The sequence below is a fragment of the Dama dama genome, chromosome 24 (genome assembly GCF_033118175.1).
Source record: "Dama dama isolate Ldn47 chromosome 24, ASM3311817v1, whole genome shotgun sequence".
Classification (NCBI taxonomy): Eukaryota; Metazoa; Chordata; class Mammalia; order Artiodactyla; family Cervidae; genus Dama; species Dama dama.
The window spans coordinates 13,771,736-13,784,275 of NC_083704.1; positions in this window are offsets into that span (position 1 = coordinate 13,771,736).

Below are 12,540 nucleotides of genomic sequence, written 5' to 3' on the forward strand. Positions count from 1 at the left end.
GTTCATATCGTTTTCAATTTACTTCATACTTTTAAAAAAATGACTACAAAGGAGATCCCCTGACAGTCCAGTGGTTAGGGCTCCATGCTTCCACTGCAAGGGGCCCAGGCTCAGGGAACTGAGGTCTTGCAAGCTGTGTGGCAAAAAAAAAAAAAAAGACTGCAGAGTATTTTCTATTAGTTATCACACCAATATCCTATTAATTGCAATTTGACTATTTCCAGGTTGTCTTTTTTTGTGTGTGTGTGTGCAACTATAAATGATGCTTCATTAAACACCTGTATACATTCTATCTTGATGAACTTTGGCAGGTATGACCTTATGGAATATTTCTAGCAGTGAGCTTGACAGACCAAGCATATGTGTATTCTCCACTGACAGCGACCCTAAATCATATACACAAAAGTCCAACTAGTTATAATACCACCAATCCTATGTGAATATACCCGCCTTTCCCACACTTTTGTTAGAACTATATACCACTAAACTTATCAATTTTGCCAATCCAAAAGGTGTTAAATATCTTCCATTGTTTAGATTTGCATTTCTTTAACTGTGGCTGAAGTTAAGCCTTTCTTTATGAGCTTATTGATCATTAGTATTTCTTTTTCGCTGAACTATCTGCCGTATAAGAGCTCTTCGCAGTTTGGACATTAGCTTGTCAAATATGTTGCTAATATTTTTCCCAGTCATTTGACCTTTGACTTTGTTTATGATTTATGGTTTTTGGACTTTAGGTACTAAGACTTTCTTTATTCTACAATAGCAAATATATGTTCCCATGTTTTCTTCTAGAAGTTTCTGTTTTTCATTGGTTGCATAACACTTTTGCTCCCCCTGGAACTTATTTTGGGTTAAAGAATGAAATAAGGACTCAGTATTTCTCCCCTCAATATATATAGTAATCTAGTTGTTTTGATGCAATATATATAATTTCTCATTCCTCATCAATTTGACATGATACCTTTATGATAAACTAACTCTCCATGTGTATTTGGATCTATTCTGCACCCTTTATTCTATTCCATGGATCTGCCTATTTCTTTGCAAGTTTTTTTTTAATTTATTTTTATTAGTTGGAGGCTAATTACTTTACAATATTGTAGTGGTTTTTGTCATACATTGACATTTTGCAAGTTTTTAAGTACTTTCATTATTATAGTTTCAATTTGTGGTTGGACCAGTTCCCATCCATACTTTGTTTTGAATGTTCCTGGTTACCATGAATTATAGAATTATTTTTCAAGATTAAAAAAATCCATTGTATTTTAATTGGGATTGGATTGAATTTACATGACAATTTAGGAAGAATTTCTATATTTAACATATTTAGTCCCTTGATCCAAAAAATGTTACGTCTTTCAATTTACTTATCTTCTTTTATGTCCCCAAATAGAATTTTGAAGTTTTCTTCATTCAAGTTTATACACTTTTTATTTGTGAATGCTAAGACAGTTGATCAGTTTATAGTTTTTTAAAATGGCTTCTTCCACTAAATTTTCTCAGAGTTATTGATTAAGGATATGTTGCTCATTTTTATACACAAAGTGTATAACCTTCCATTTTCATGAATTCTACAGTTGCTTCTAATAGTCTTTAGTAATTCTCTAGGTTTTTTTTTTCCTTCTAGATATATATTGTAAACTCTATTTTTTAAAAATATTTATTTATTTGGTTGCACTGGGCCTTAGTTGTGGCATTCAGGATGTAGTTCTCTGACCAGGGATTGAATCTGCGCCCTTCCCGTCCCCAGTGCCCCCGCACAGGGAGCATGAAGTCGTAACCACTGGACCATCAGGGAAGTCTCCACAACACTATTGGTGTCCCACTCAGATTCCCTTTACAAGCCCAGCACACCCATCCCCCAGGAGCTGTGAGCGTTGAGAACTGCTGACAGTTGGCCCCTTCTGTGGAGAACTGGGGATTCCCAGGTGGCTTAATGGGTAAATAACCTGTCTGCCAATGCAGGAAACACAGGTTTGATCCCTGAGTCGGGAAGAGCCCCCAGGGGAGGGCTTGGCAACCCACTCCAGTACTCTTGCTTGGAAAATTCCATGGACAGAGGAGCCTGACAAGCTACAGTGCATAGGGTCACAAAGGGTTGGACACAACTGAAGCGACTAAGCATGCACACTGGAGAACTGCCTTTGAATGGAAGGGAATTGAGTTGCCTGGGAGATAACATTCCCCTCCACCTCAACCAAGCAGCTCGTAGTCAATAACTAATGACTTTAATTTGGGTGAAAAATATAAGCTTACTCCCTTGTTTCAAAATGGTACCAACTCTGTGTTGCCATTCATGCTCCAGAGCTCTTCAGGGCAGGCTGAGTCTAGACTTCAGCTGAGACCACATCCCTCCTGAGTTCCTCTCCCTGCCTTAGCCTGCTCCCCACATTACGTTTCTCCAAAGAGCATGCCTTCAATAAATAACACGCTTGTGCATCCCTGTCTCGGGCTTTTCTTCTAGAAGACTTTATTGAAGACCATATACAATTCTCTGGATTAAACAAATATTTATTAAACCAGTATTAACGGGCATTTGTAATGAGCTAGAACTTCTAGACAGGTATCTGAACAGACCAAGTTCCCTGTCTCGTTCGTGGAGCTTACATTTTAGTGGGAGACATTGACAGTGAACAAGTAAACAAAGATATAAATATATAACAAGGAGGATCAGGGTGTGTGTGATAGGGTAGGAGCACTATTTTTAAAAAGAACAGTGAGAGAAGTTGTATCAGTTATTTTACTTTTGGTACAAGTAAACAGAAAACCCAACTCAGTGTGGTTGAAGCAAAAAAGGAAATTTATTATACCACGTAACAAAAATTCTAGAGGCATGAGGGCTTCAAAGTTAGTAAAATAAAGACATCACCAAGGAACCAGGTTCTTTCTGTATTCTTGCTATGCCATCCTTAGTGTATCACTTTTGACCTGCCCACCAAAGAAACAAACAGGGACTTCGTTGGTGGTCCAGTGGTTAAGACAGCCTCCCAGTGCAGAGGATAGGGGTTCAATCCTTAGTTAGGGCCACATGCCTAGTGGCCAAAAAAACCCAAACATTAAAAAAAAAAAAAGAAACAATACTGTAACAAATTCAATAAAGACTTTTAAAAAATTGTTTTAAAAAATGAAACAAAGATCCTGAGGCAGAGTGAAGTGTTCATACTCCAAAAATACTTTGGAGACAAATTTAGCATGAAGTCTTCAGGATTTACTTATCTAACAGGTATAAAAGAGAGAAAACAGCCTTCTGAAGACAGGGTCCCTTGTCTCTCAAGGGCAAGGGCAGGATCTATGAAGGCAGAAATCACAAGTTTTCACAGAGAATAATGATTTCTTGGTTTCAAGAACTCCTTTGATTGCAAGTTCTAAGTTGGTTAGTTACAACAGAGCTTGGCACAGCTGACTTACGCCCCACGTCAGTTTGTTGAGTCTAGATAGTACAGTCACAAATTCCTCACAAGGTAGCTTTTCTACTGATTGACTAGTTTTCTGAAAAAGAGTTGCTCTGGTTCCTTCTTCTGGGGAAGCAGTTGCTCTGATTCCTCGCTAATATTACAGGCTCAGGGTCACACAGTGAGCAAGTCTGAATATATACATTCAAGATTCAGGAAAAATTTTTTTTTAAAAATCCCTTTCCTCATGGTCACAAGATGGCTGCAGCAGTTCCAGAGGTCAGATCCAGGCATACAGTATTAAAAGACTGTCTTAGTCATGCTGCAGCACGGCAACTTATCAAGCCTTGAATAACTTGTTTTAGTAGTATACTAGATAAAATGTGCTGAATTCACAATGCAATACTCATTTACCTCCAAGCAATGAAGCAGAAAAATACTGGTCAGAATGAGAATCATGGTGACTCATAGTTTTAAAAAGGGCAGGTTGAATCATGAAAGGACCAGAGATTCTAAATAAATTGCCCAAAGAAATACCCAATTCTGTTTGCATCGGATTACCTTCTTGACTAAGTAAATGTTTTTTGGAGCTGTTGATTACATATTGAAAAATCCATGAACTCAAAGACTTCTTGTATGCCTGAACATTTTAAAGAGCTATACTTCTCTGCACTGCCTCCCTTAACCAATCCATGTCAAGTTCGATCTACACTACCTAAGGAGGAAGCTGGGCTTTCAACAAGCAAACTTCTGGAAAAAAAAAAGAGGAGATAATAAAGGCCAGAAACCCCATCTCTTCTAGGAAAAATACTGGATTTTATTTCAAACCACTGGTGATGCATTCACTGTTTATAGCCTGGGAAATCTGTCCTGAGGCCACTGCAATACAGGAATTAGGGGTATTTGGGGAGCTAATTTCAACCTACCACCACTGTACTTTCCTTGAAATGTAAAAAAAACGTTGGGGGGCGGGGAAGGGAGTGGAGAAAACCTGAGGGGATTGTCAGCCTGGAAAAGGGCTGAAGGAAAGAGTGGAGGTCTAGGGATCACACAGACAGACCAAGCCAGTTTCACAATCTTACCTGAGGCCAGGTCGAAATGGTTTACTTCAAAGCTCCTGTAACTGGTTGAACTACCTCTTCTCTGTCTTAACTCCAAAATTTCTTTGTCGATAAACTTCATTCATAATTACCATGTGGCTTGTCATTAACTAATTCAATTCTTAAACTTCTTAAAAGTTTCTTACCACCTCTACCTTCCTAGTTTGGTTCATGTTTTTGTCTCCTTTTCACACAAATAACACTATTTTTTCAAAAGATGTAAGAGCTTTCCAGTCCAGTTCCAATTCTGGTTAACTAGTTACAGAGACTTCCCTGGTGGTTCAGACACTAAAGAATCCCCCTGCAGTGCAGGAGACCTGTGTTCAATCCCTGGGTTGGGAGGATCCCTTGGAGAAGGGTACGGCCACCTATTCCAGTATTCTTGCCTGGAGAATCCACATGGACAGAGGAGCCTGGTGGGCTACAGTCCATGGGGTCTCAAAGAGTCAGACACCACTGAGTGAGGAAGCACAGCATAGAACAGTTATGGAGAACAGTACTGGCCGAGCAGAAGAAATAGCTGGCCTAACATTTATTCATTCAAGAAATGTTCATTGAGTGCCTGCTATGTGTCAGCAGGGAATGAGATGAAGAAGACAGCCTTTTCTTTAAAGAGTTTAGTGATTATTCTTTATAGATACTGGCTTTCCAGGTGGTGCTAGTGGTAAAGAACCTGCTTGCCAATATAGGGGGTGTAAGAGATGTGGGTTTGATCCCTGGGTGGGGAAGATCCCCTGGAGTTGGCCATGGCAACCCACTCCAGTATTCTTTCCTGGAGCATCCCATGGACAGAGGAGCCTGGCAGGCTATAGTCTATAGGGTCGCAAAGTGTCGGACATGACTGAGCTATTTAGCACACCTGGGAATTTATAGATACTAAATCATTTAGGTTGACACCATTTCATACTCAGTATCCATCCATTAATAAGCTTCATTGTTTGGGGGCTAGAATTCAAAAGAAGAAACATCATGCCAGCTCTTCCGCTTTGCAGGAGAACGTGATACCTTTTCCCAAGGTATTTGTCATCATACAGATAGGGCACAGCAGGAGGAGGCTTGGGTCAGAATGGATAGCCATCAAGCTGATACCCTGAAGAAGTCCCTCTACATATCCTTGCTTGACTCAGTCTCCCACCAAATAATTTAAAAACTTCAGTTCATATGTGGGCACTTTCATTCGTTATTTTATTTATTGATCTAAAAATATCTACTAAGCACCATTTGTAGATGGATGAGAACTATCAGGATTGTTCCCAAGAGAGAGAGGCTTTTGGGAAACGGATCATTTCATTTCTGGTTTCTCCACAGGCTGACTGGCTTTAGCTCGACAGGCTCTTTGCCATAAATGTCATCTCCGCAGGTCTGAGATTTGGGATGGGTCCCCTCAGCTTCCTGCAAATGAGCACTATGGTTGTAGAGAGGAAAATGGGGGTGTATCTGATGAAATCCTGAAAATAGGAGGACAATATATCTATCACAACCAGAAAGACATTCATAAGGAAGAAATGATATGCTGGTTGTTGTGTATTTTCAGGTATTGTCCCTTTTTAAAAATATTTATTTATTTGGCTGCACCGGGTCTTAGTTGTGGCAGTTGGGATCTTCAGTCTTCATTGCAGCATGTGGGGTCTAGTTCTATGAAACGCTGTAACAGAAATGAAGAGTGCCTTTGATGGGCCCATTAGTGGACTGGACAGGGCTGAGGAAAGACTCTGAGCTTCAAAGAAAGTGAAAGTGGAAGTCGCTTAGTTGTATCCAACTCTTTGCAACCCCAAGGACTATACAGTCCATGCAATTCTCCAGGCCATAATATCGGAGTTGGTAGCCTTTCCCTTCTCCAGGGGGTCTTCCCAACCCAGGGATCGAACCCAGGTCTCCCACACTGCAGGTGGATTCTTTATCAGCTGAGCCACAATGGAAGCCCATGACCTAGTTCCTTGACCAAGGATCAAATCTAGGCCCCCCTCCATTGGGAGCATGGCATCTTGGCCATTGGACAATCAGGGAAGTCCCTCAGGTATTACCTCTTGACTGTGATGTTCCCGAAGCTACCAGGTGCTATGGAGACTTTCTGCCATATCTTCCTTCTATCTCTCCTTAGTGTAAAAACCTTTGACGATCAACCATCTTCCTCACTCCTGCTGACCACCATCCGAAAGACACAGATGGCCAAACTGTGCATGGTAACCACTTGGCATCCAAGCTCAGACAAAAAAAAAAGGATGTATTAACTTAATTGTTTTCTTTTTAGGTTGCAAGAGTGAATCTTTATCTATTCAATTAATTATTGAGCATCTTGATGTATAAGACAAAATGCTCTGCCTTTAGAAGCAGTTTCACTGTTAAGAGCATCTCTTCAGAACATTTACTCCTGTATGTGTGGGAGGGTAGCAAGCATCGAAGATGGCCTTCCAGTAACGTTCACCTCCAGGTATTCCCACCTTTGTGTTGCCCCCTCCCATAGTGTATCAGGTTTGGTCTGAATATGGCAGAAATGATGGTATGTGACTCCCAAGGCTCAGTTATTAAAAAAAAAACATGGTGACTCTGCCTGGCCACCCATAGGAACTGTAAGATAATCAATTTAATTGTTTCAAGCCACTAAATTTGGGGGCAATTTGTTATGCAGCAATAGTTACATCAATATGGTATGCGAGGCCAGGATTAATCCATCTGAAGCTTTAAAACAGGGTTTAGTGGACTGACATGATTTGTCATAATATAATAACAAGTTGATAATTGCTTATCACAAAAGTAGTTTAGCAAACTATAGCTTTGAAAAGGTAATTTACTTCTTAATGCTAAAGATAGCATGAAAAAATTATTTTTTCTCATAATAATCAACATATAGGAAGTACATAATGAAATTATATATTCCAATTTTATAGGAAAAATTACCTGAAGATTTTAGAAATTGTAATTAATGGATCCTGCTTTAATGGATTTTAAAAAGATTTTTAAAGCAGTTAATAGTAAATATGAAAGACCATCAAAAAAGAAAATTTAAGAAAAGTGACTTTTAATTTTTCAAGATTAAAGAATCTATTTTCTTCTCTTAATAATAGCTGTCATTTTAATTAAGTCCTTAAAATAGTCTTGTGAGGAAAGTATTTCTATGCTCAAATTTTAGCTGAGGAAACTGAGGCTTCGACAACTTAAATAAAACCTGTTTAAAGTCATCCAGATAGTAGGTAACTGAGTCAGTATTTGAACCCAGTTTTGCCTGTCTCCTAATCCTAAACTTTTTCCATTATAATGGAAATTTTTCTATGATTAGGTTTAAGGTTCAATATGTGTTGAATATCATCTAGGCTACCACTACATATGGAAAATGAGTACACTTAATTTCTTATAATTTGGGTTTTTAAGAAAGTCTTTACTCTTAAATGAAAAGAAAGGGTTGGTCTTTTCAATTATTCAAAATGTCTGCATTTTTTATCCATTCCTTCCACTGGTTAATTGCTTATTTTCTTGTTCACTATGGACAACTGCAAAACTGGTAAGAACTTGTTACACAGAGAGGAATTACCCCCTAATTAACATTTAGTTGATAAAGATTCTCTTACATAACATATATAACAAATGACCTATAATATAACTTGCACATAACAAGAAATTATTTCCCAGCTAACATTTAGTTGATACGGTCATGCTATCTGCTTTTTTTGGTAGCAGATGTGATCTTCGATGCTTGGTAATCCATGCACAAGGAAACCTCAGAAGTGGCCGCCTTAACCATGACATATTCATGTAAAGTAACTAACTTTCTCTTGCTTCTTTAGTTTTTCTACTCTGAATATAATAAAACAACGTCCATTCTGTAAGTATTTCTGTGAGTAAAATTGTCTATTTAATAAATATAGCAAGATCACAGTATATATTTTGTGATTCTATTTCTAGAGAGATCTTCTCCTCTTTTGATATGATGAAAACACCCAGAAGATGATGTGCTTTGCTGAAATGTTTTGGTTTGTGCTCACGAATTGGCCTTTACTTTCTCTCGGTGTGTGGCAGAGTCTTCTGTATATTTTCCCCACACTACTTTCTCTAGGAAGAGCACATATTTTGGGTTTTTTTTTTGCATCAATCACAAGTAAGTACTTTGAAGCACAATATTATAACATAATGTTACTATAGGTTAGAGAAATAAATGCATTTTCACAGTGTTTGAGACCATAAAATGTAACTTAACGGTTTAGTGTTGAATAATTAGAATATTCATTTAACATGAAACTCTTTTATTCTTCCTTCTGCATACTTGATACCTTCTACACTAACCCATCCCTTTCTGCCAGCCTCAGTAGAGGTGTGCATTTGCTTGACACACAGATCCTTGTGCTTGGCCTCCCATCTCCCTGTAGACTTTGGTTCATCAATGACTCCTTTCACTCCTTTGGCCTCCTTCTCTCTCTCTCTCTGCTAACTTTTGGCCTGCTGCTTATAGTTGAGCTCAAAATTCCCAGCCTGATATCAAAACCAAAGCCCTCCCCAAAAATTAACCCAAGAAGATGTAAAAAAAACATTAACAGGTCAATAACTAACAGAAGAAATTTTAAAAAAACATTAAAGGAAAAAAATCATTAACTGATCATTAATGACAGTAACTACATTTAACGGCCTTGCTAAACATTTACTATATTTAAGTGCCACGCTGAACAGTTAATATAAATCATCTTATGTAATCCTCAGCAACAGTATGAGTTAGATATTAACACCATTTTACAGAAAGGGAAATTGAGGTTCAAAGAAGTAATGTTCAGAGCCTGCACACCACAACCAGAGAGTCTGTGCACCCCAGTGAAGACTCCGTGTGCCACAACCAAGATCCAAAGCAGCCATCCAAGGCAGAAAGGGATGGATTAGTGTAGAAGGTATCAAGTGTGCAGGAAGGAGGAAAAAAAGAGTTTCATGTTAAATGAACATTCTAATTATTCAACACAAAACTGTTAAGCTACATTTTATGGTCTCAAAGAGGTAACGCTGCCCGGTGTCATACCACTCTATGTATCTCAGTTACTGTGAAAGAGCTGGAGTAGGACCCAAGTTTGCTGGATTCTCTTAACTGTATTTCTTCACTTGGTCAGCCAATTTAATGAAGGATAACTTAGCACCTTTGTATATCTTTTGAACATTTGTTGCTCTTGTTCAGTTGCTCAGTTGTATCTGAGTCTTGCAATCCCATGTCCTTCACATCTCCCAGAACTTGCCCAAACTATGTCCATTGAGTTGGTGATGCCATCCAACCATCTCATCCTCTGTTGCCCCCTTCTTCTCTTGCCCTCAATCTTTCTCAGCCTCAGGGTCTTTTCCAGTGAGTCAGCTCTTCACGTCAGGTGACCAAAGTATTGGAGCTTCAGCTTCAGCATCAGTCCTTCCAATGAATATTCAGGGTTGATTTCCTTTAGGACTGACTGGTTTGATCTCCTTGCTGTCCAGGGAACTCAAGAGTCTTCTCCAGCACCACATTTTGAAAGCATCAATTCTCTGGTGCTCTGCCTCCTTTGTAGTCCAACTCTTATATCTGTAAACAACTACAGGGAAAACCACAGCTTTGACTATACAGACCTTTGTCGGTAAAGTGATGTCTCTGCTATTTAATATGCTGCCTAGCTTGGTCATAGCTTTTCTTCCAAGAGCAAGCATCTTTTAATTTCATGACTGAAGTCACCATCCACAGTGATTTTGGAGCCCAAGAAAATAAAGTCTGTCACCGTTTTCATTTTTTCTGCATCTGTTTGCCATGTAGTGATGGACTGGATGCCATGATCTTAGTTTTTTGAAGTCTGAGTTTTAAGGCAGCTTTTTCCACTCTCCTTTTTCCACCTTCATCAAGAGGCTCTTAAATTCCTCTTGACTTTCTGCCATAAGGGTGGTGTCATTTGCATATCTAAGGTTGTTGTTGATATTTCTCCTGGCAATCTTGGTTCCAGCTTGAGCTTCATCCAACCTGGCATTTTGCATGATGTACTCTGCAGATGACACCACCCTTATGGCAGAAAGTGAAGAGGAACTAAAAAGCCTCTTGATGAAAGTGAAAGAGGACAGTGAAAAAGTTAGCTTAAAGCTCAACATTCAAAAAACTAAGATCATGGCATCTGGTCCCATCATCTCATGGGAATAGATGGGGAGACAGTGGAAACAGTTTCAGACTTTATTTTGGGGGGGCTCCAAAATCACTGCAGATGGTGACTGCAGCCATGAAATTAAAAGACGCTTGCTCCTTGGAAGGAAAGTTATGATCAACCTAGATAGCATATTAAAAAGCAGAGACATCATTTTACCAACAAATGTCCGTCTGGTCAAGGCTATGGTTTTTCCAGTGGTCATGTATGGATGTGAGAGTTGGACTGTGAAGAAAGCTGAGCACTGAAAAATTGATGCTTTTGAACTGTGGTGTTGGAGAAGACTCTTGGGAGTCCCTTGGACTGCAAGGAGATCCAACCAGTTCATCCTGAAGGAGATAAGTCTTGGGTGTTCATTGGAATGACTGATGCTGAAGATGAAACTCCAATACTTTGGCCACCTCATGCGAAGAGTTGACTCGTTGGAAGAGACCCTGATGCTGGGAGGGATTGGGGGCAGGAGGAGAAGTGGACGACAGAGGATGAGATGGCTGGATGGCATCACTGACTCGATGGGCATGAGTTTGAGTAAACTCCGGGAGTTGGTGATGGACAGGGAGGCCTGGCGTGCTTCGATTCATGGGGTTGCAAATAGTTGGACACGACTGAGCGACTGAACTGAACTGAACTGAACTCTGCATATAGGTTAAATAAGCAGGGTGACAGTATACAGCCTGGACGTGCTCCTTTCCCAATTTTGAACCAGTCCATTGTTCCATGTCTGGTTCTAACTGTTGCTTCTTGACCTGCATATAGGTTTCTCAGGAGGCAGGTAAGGTGGTTCTATATTCCCACCTCTTGAAGAATTTTCCACAGTTTGTTGTGGAAACCAGTTCCACACAGTCAAAGGCTTTAGTGTAAAGAAGCAGAAGTAGATGTTTTTCTGGAATTCTCTTGCTCTTTCTATGATCTAATGGATGTTGGCAATTTGATCTCCAGTTCCTCTGCCTTTTCTAAATCCAGTTTGTCCCCTTCCTTCTTCCTTTCCCACAGAGGAAAAAAAAAAAAAATCCAGTTTGTACCTCTGAAAGTTCTCTTGTGAACATAGAAGATAAATACATTTCTAATTTTCTTTGGAAAACTAGTTTATTCATCCAAACCTATACTACACATAGATGCAAAAATTATAAAATTTAACAAATTAAATATATTAAATTTATATTATTAATTTAATAACAATGGTCATGTTAAGTGATTGTGTGTGCACGCTAAGTCACTCAGTCATGTCTGACTCTTTGCGACCCTATGGACCATAGCCTGCCAGGCTCCTCTGTCCATGGGATTCTCCAGGCAAGAATACTGGAGTGGGTTGCCATGCCCTCCTCCAGGGGATCTTCCCAATCCAGGGATCCAACCCACATCTCTGGAGTCTCCTGCATTGGCAGGCGAGTTCTTTACCACTAGTGCCACCTGAGAAGTCTATTTTAGGCATGTGGGTGTGCATGCTAAGTTGCTTCAGTTGCATCCGATTCTTTGTAACCCTATGGACTTTAGCCTCCAAGGATGTCTATGGGATTTCCCAGGCAAGAATACTGGAGTGGGTTGCCATGCTCCTCTGCAGGTGATCTTCCCAATCCAGGGATCGAACCCATGTCTCTTAAGTTTCCTGCTTTGGCAGGAGGATTCTATACCACTAGCACCACCTGCGAAGCCCATATATGTATATAAATCACATACCTGCCCTATCACATAATCGGTCACTCCCATCAACATTCATATAGCTTCATTTGAAAGCATACCCAGAGGCTCACACTTAATGCACAAAACTTCCTGTTGATATGCAAATACCCTTTCTCTTTTCCTTACCAGGGAGGTGCTACTCTTGCCGTTTTCATTTTTCATCCTCACATACCCCACCATGGAACTCACATAGACCAGGCTTTTGCTCCACCAAAATATGACCCTCGCCTGGACGATAGCAAA